The sequence below is a fragment of the Muntiacus reevesi genome, chromosome 21 (genome assembly GCF_963930625.1).
Source record: "Muntiacus reevesi chromosome 21, mMunRee1.1, whole genome shotgun sequence".
NCBI classification, from domain to species: Eukaryota; Metazoa; Chordata; class Mammalia; order Artiodactyla; family Cervidae; genus Muntiacus; species Muntiacus reevesi.
In genome coordinates, this window is record NC_089269.1 from 32,308,124 (window position 1) to 32,314,687 (window position 6,564).

Below are 6,564 nucleotides of genomic sequence, written 5' to 3' on the forward strand. Positions count from 1 at the left end.
CTTCTGCCTACCTTCAAAATGGGATGCCCACACCTTAAGAGCTTAGTGCATCTGTCGAATTATACAATTATACTTTACAGATTTTGGTGCTGAAGAGGAATCTGAGCCCTCAATTGCAGCATATTTTTTTTTTCCTAAATTTTCTAAACTATTCATTCAAGAATAGCATCTTCAACTAGTAGTCACATCAGATGCCATCACTAAAAACACTCAGTCTCAGCTTGGGAAACCCTGCTGCCACACCCTCTGCCAGTACGTGCCACTTTTATTTCAACATAGTCCCCAGGCCCATGTTAATGAGAGTTAAGATGCACACTGACCAATTACTATGTGGTCCTTCTGGGGGTCAATTCATTGTATTGGTGTTCACAATCACCTTGTAAGGTAGGTACTACTATCATCCCGAAGTTTACATGTAACTAAATCAAGGCACAGAAAACTTCAATAACATAACCAATCACACTAGTGCAAAGCAGTGAAGCAGAGATGTAAGCCAAGTGGACTAATTATCTATTGCTGCATAAGAAATTATCCTAAAACACAGCAACTTCAAACACTGATCTCACAGTTTCCATGAGGCGTGCCTCCCTGTGGCTTAGCCGAGTCCTCTGGCTCTGGGATTCTCACACAGAGGAAATTATAAGAAATGCTCAACCTTTTACTGAAGGTGGATCCACTTGGTTGGTGGCAGCATTCTATTCCTCCCTGGCTCCTGGTCTGAAAGCCTCAGTGCCTTGTAGGCTGTGGCTGGGAGCCTGCCCTGTGGACCTTTCCAGAGGGTAACTCTGAATAGCAGCTGGCCTCCAGAAAGAGCCCCAGAAAGAATTTGAGCAAAATGGAAGTCACTGTCTTTCACAACCTCATCTTGGAAGTGACAAAAGGACACAGATGAAAATCAACAGAGGGAAGAGTCGCATAAGGCAGGACTGGGAGCCACCAAGGTGCAGAGCTTCTGCGTGTCGCCTCCATGGGGAGTGGTGGTCACCGTGTCTATTTCTCTTAGTGATGAGGTGTGACAAGGTGCGTGAAGTACTGCCATCTACGGAAGCTCACCCAAGCGTTCATGTCCTGAGTTTTATTGTGACTTTAACACATCGATATGATTGACTTCCATATGGCTAACCTTAGCCTCCCATCCCCTCCAGAGCCTGAAGAGATGCCATATTACCTAAGGCCCTCCCTTCACCATAAATCACATTGTTAACCGAAATTATCTGGCATGGCCCCAGGCCTTCAGGTAAGCAAAGGCACTCATATGAAGCAGACATTCCAAGGGCTTGGAGATTACTTCCCAGAAATGAGGGCAAAGGTCAAGCCTCCATTTGGGTAAGGCTAACCCTTTACTGTGCATCAGCCAGGGTCGTTTTTGTTCCAGGGATATACTTGGAAAACTTCAAATACTCCATTAGTGTCTCCCATCCACCCCTGATGCCTTTACTCCTGCTAGTATCTGTGTTAGAGAATCTAGGACCTGACCTGTCTTTCACGCCAACAGAGCGTGCAGACTTGGCTCGGTTTTGTGCTTGCTTCTGCTTTCCATGGTGTTGCATTAGTTACACTCTTGCTTAAAAACCCCCTAGACCTTCTCGACATCACCCATTTTTAATTCACTCCCTTGTTGCATGAACTATAAGATGCCCCCTTGAAACTCAGATGCACTGCTCTCTCCTGAGCATGTTTTTAGTCTGTATATTATTATCATTATTTATTTCATTTTATTTGGCCATACTGCGAGGCATGCAAGATCTTTGTTCCCTGACCAGGAATTGAACCTGGGCCCTCTGCAGTGGAAGTTCAGAGTCTTAACCACTGGACTGCCAAGGAAGTCTCTGGCAAACACTTTAAGTTGTAGAGGTCAGACCAGTAGTTAGAAGCAGTGCCTGATCACACGTTGATTGAACGGTTTATTTAATGGGAAAAGGAAAGTATTGAGCACCTACTATGCACCAGGAATAATGATAGGTGCTTTGCATACAATATGTCTTTCCTTTACCAATCATAGGGGCATGACCATCTTCCTGATCTCAGAGAATAGTATGTGTAACATCCTGCAAAAAAATAATTCCCCCCCCCCAAAAAAAATTCCCAGTGATTTTATTAATCAGAAAATAGACCCTCACAAAACATCTAAAGGTGATAAAATCTAGCAAATGTCAGTCATGTCTCTTGCTGGTTTGATTAGATCTGTTTAATTCTTTGGGAGACCAGAGTAAGACAGTACTCATTTTTGAAGTTTGAATATTAGGGCTAAATTTCCCTTATTTACTATTCACATACTTTGAAAGAATTTTTAATTGCAAGTGTAAATGAATTGTAGAGTGTTTAAGAGGCAGTTAAAATAAATCGTAGTATTTAATGGCAGTTTAGGCCATATCTTCTACTATTTGTTTTCATTGCATATATTCTAATTGGTTTATTCTTATTTTCCATTAACTTTTATTAGCAAGGGATAGTCCAATGAGCATAATATAGCAAGTCTACCTTTAGTGCTTTCTGTCCCCAAAATATCTATTTCATCCACTCCGGCATCCATATGTCCATGCAAAATTGTTAATGTTTTTCAGAGCTGTTCCAGACAGTCTTCAAAGCAAACGTATTTAGTATATTATTTCATATTCCTTGAACAGACAGCAACATAGTTTTTGACAGCTTATTTTCAACAGCTAAGCATGAAGTCATTGTAAGACAGTCTAAAGGCATTTAGTCTGGTGTTAATGATCTGTTTTGATTCTTTCTTGTCTACATGTCTGATGTTTCTATTTCAACTTCTGCTGCTGAAGATAAGATGACATTTGATAGTTGGGTTCATCCCATGAAAAGTTTAATTTGATTACAGAAAGGCCTGATTTGCTAGATTAAAAGGTCAAGTATTATAAAATTCATTTGGGGGCAGAGATTTGAGCGGCACAGTATAAAGTTCAGACAGTCAGATGGGAGCAAGGCATGGTGTAAACAGGCAAAGTTAAAAACCAGCGACTATTCTCACTGGAGGAGGAGAGATCCATTCAGATACAGACAAAGTGCTAAACCTAATACTTATAATTCTTTACTGTGAGTGAGGTTGTTTTGTTTTTTTGAGAGTTTTGCATCAGGGTGATTTGCAAAATGTAAATGGTGGATTTAAAGAGCTAGGTTAAAACTGGTTTTGTTTTTAAAATAGCACAAGATTCTGAGAACTATTAAAATGATAGTACTCCTAAAACAGCATAGGCAAGAACTCCACAACTCTGCCCCTGCCCACCAACACACAAAATCCGCTGGATTGTTATTGAGACTAAAAATCTTAAGACCTGGAACAATAGCAGTGAATTCCAGAAAGCTGCGTTGGCCCCCCCACCCCCCGAGCCAAGATGCAGAAGATGACCGACACAGGACCCAAGGCTTCTAAACAATTTAAGGAAGACAAAGTTCCTGAATAATGAGGCTTTGCCCATGGCAAGGGGGTCGACTCGACCAGCTGATTTGAAAACAATTTGCAACAGCCGAGTGACCGCCTCAGACCAAGGAACAAAGAACTGCAGACATGCAGCTGGTTAAAAAGTTTAGGGCTGCGGGAGCGTTAATAACAGCGCGGGAGGGAGAGAGGGATCCGGGGCCAAGCAGAGGGAGTCCGGTGCGCTCTCAGAATTTGGCTTCTTTCCAAGGATCAAATGTTGATCAAAGGATAAAAGGGGATCAAACATGACTCAAAGATTCCTGGCTGGAGCTGCTGAAAAAGGGGCCGCTTCATTAGACAATATGGTGCAAGGAATGTGAGGAGCAGCTGGCATTTCAGTTCCATTTTTTAAAAAATCCTCTACTTTATCATCCGTATTAAACTCGCTCCGGTGTCAATACCTGCACACATGAATTTTCACTAGGCGATGAGACAGCGTCGGAAGATCATGCCTGACACTCGATCTCCTCCCCACCCCCACTTAAACGAAAAAATCTAATTACAAAAAAATCACTGGATGAAGGGAACATGCAATAATATTCCTGGACCTCCGGAATCCATTGGCTGCTGTGCCTTGCAAATTCTGACTTGAAAAATTAATACAAATTGATTTGGACAGAAGTGCTGTTGCATGGATTGAAAACTGGCTCAGAGACTGTAAACAAAGGATAATGACAAATGGCAGGGCAATCAAGGAGCAGCAGCTGAGTTTTCCGTAAGAGAGTGTCCAGGGGGCCTCTGTGAGTTAGGATTTGAGTTCATTTTTGGTCACTACGGGTATTATCCACAAAGGAATGAAAAGCATATGAGCGAAATCACATCAGACTTGGACAGGAAGGAGGGTAAACATTAATAAAAGGGGAATCGCATCTGGTCAAAGGAATAGGGGAAGGATAGAAGGAGCAAATCGACTAAAAATTATTAGAAAGATGAGAAAATGACATCCCTCCAAAACTCAAAAGATTTGGAGTACACATGGAGATAAATTAAAATGATTCAGTTTACCTGATATTTTATCATCTCCTAAGTTTTATGATGATACTCTAATATTTATTTGAACAAAATAATGATAAATTTCAGGGTAATATTCTTAAATTTGAAGAGCTTTAGAAAAATGTTTGTCGCCAGCCCTCCTGCTTTCAGGACTCACCTTTTGGGGTCCAGGTTAATTTGCATGCTGGTTTATCAGATTAAAAATCAGAAAGAGTGAAAGGTTGGAACCACATGCATCAGGCCTACCAATACAGGAGACTTGGGTTTGATCCCTGGGTTGGGGAGATCCCCTGGACAAAGGCAATGGCAACCCTTTCCAGTATTCTTGCCTGGAAAACCCCAATCCATGGGGTCACAGAAGGGTCAGACACAGCTGGCAACTAAATACCAAATCATAACTAGAAAAAAATGATAATGCAAATATGTTTGTATTATTTGCACCTGGAGCTTACTTATAACAAATCTTTACTTTGTAATATGAAGAAAAAAAATTTTCTGCCGGTATGAAATGAGTCAATTGATTACATATTGATTGTATATCTGCTAGGTCTTTTAAGTTCTTTACTAAACAGTTGCTTTTTATTCCAAAGTAAAAAGAACAAGGAAGCACATTTCTTTATCTCAAGAAGTTTTGCTCACAAGTGGATTCTTAGAACCTCAGTGCTATCAAGGACCCCAGGGCTTGTTGATACTGACTCCCTTCATTTTGGACAAGCACTGGACCTCAGGGAAATGAGACTCCCTCACGCAGGGTGATGTGGCCTGGCAGAGGACGTGTGGGGGGTGGCTGCCCAGATGTCTCCACATAACTGTGCAGCCAGGAGACCCCGCGGAATCTTTCACTTTCCATGTGCTCCCATCATACCTGAGATCTCACCACCAGCCTTCCAGCCAGGCTCAGCGGAAGCACAGAGCGCTTTTCCGAGGCCTCCATTTTGGCGGCCTGACCAAGCCTGCTGACTGCGCCGGAGCGCTGACAGTAGCATCGGTCATGACTCTCTTTGTGCCAGGCTGAACACCCCTCTAAGCCAGAGCCTTTCAGAACCTTGGGGCCACTTAATCCCACAAAGCTTTTCATTCCTGCCATCCTTGGCCTGCACCCAAAATGCACGCTCCAGCGGCCCTCTGCGCTCTCACATCCTAATCCCCACCCTTCGCTTTGTTCGTCTCCCATGAGTCATCTTCCCATGCCCGCCGGGTCGTCCTGTCAAAGCCCGCCCCCGGCTCAAATCGCGCCCTCTGCCTGTCCTGACTTTCCTTACAGCTTTCATCCGCTGAATACCCACTCTTCTTTCAAGACTCATCGCAATCATTATTCCCTTCTTGGCAAAGGAGAATCTCCACCTGCCTCCTCTGAGCTGCCTTGCCCCATAGAATGGACAAGTCCCTCCATGTTTGCTTTCTAAGGGGAGCGTAACAGGAGCAAAGATCGGGAACTTGTCAATTCTGTGGGGTAAGGCAGCTACTATAGCTCTAACTGGTTAAAGAATTTCTTTCGTTGCACGTCTGCCTCTCCCGGAATACAATCTCTCTGAGGGCTTAGACCTTGTTTTGTAGCCCTTTCTGCATACTCATATACATCATTTAGCAATATGACTTGAAATAAGGGCTTCCCTGGTGTCTCAGAGGTTAAAGCATCTGCCTGCAATGCCGGAGACCCGGGTTCGATCCCTGGGTCGGGAAGATCCCCAGGTGAAGGAAATGGCAACCCACTCCAGTATTCCTGCCTGGAGAATCCCATGGACGGAGGCGCCTAATAGGCTACAGTCCACGGGGTCGCAAAGAGTCGGACACGACTGAGCGACTTCACTTTCACTTTCACTGTATACTCAGGACCTGAAACAATGTCTCTTAGCACATTGTTGGCTTTTATTAAATATTTGTTGACTAGATGAGTATCTTAACTAGACCATTAGTTTCTTGGGGGCAGAAACAGTCTTCTTCCCTCATTACCGCATAGTTCCTAGCAGATATGGTTGGAGAATCAAATTAAGTTCTTCCTGTCGTGCCACATGAAACCCATTTTTTACTATAAATAAATTTCCCTTCTCATTCAAGCACTTTACCCAGCTGTCCCTCAATCTACCTAATGTGTCTTAACCCTTAAGGTGAGACTTCTATTTTTGGTCCTCTTG

At 43.2% G+C, this 6,564-nt stretch overlaps 1 non-coding gene across 1 annotated transcript; it reads right to left on the bottom strand.

Moving 5' to 3' along the window:
- Nucleotides 1-1,751: 1,751 nt before the first annotated feature.
- Nucleotides 1,752-1,824, bottom strand: TRNAG-UCC (transfer RNA glycine (anticodon UCC)). Its single transcript has one exon. It is a non-coding gene; the product is annotated as a tRNA-Gly (tRNA).
- Between the last annotated feature and the right edge of the window lie 4,740 nt (nucleotides 1,825-6,564).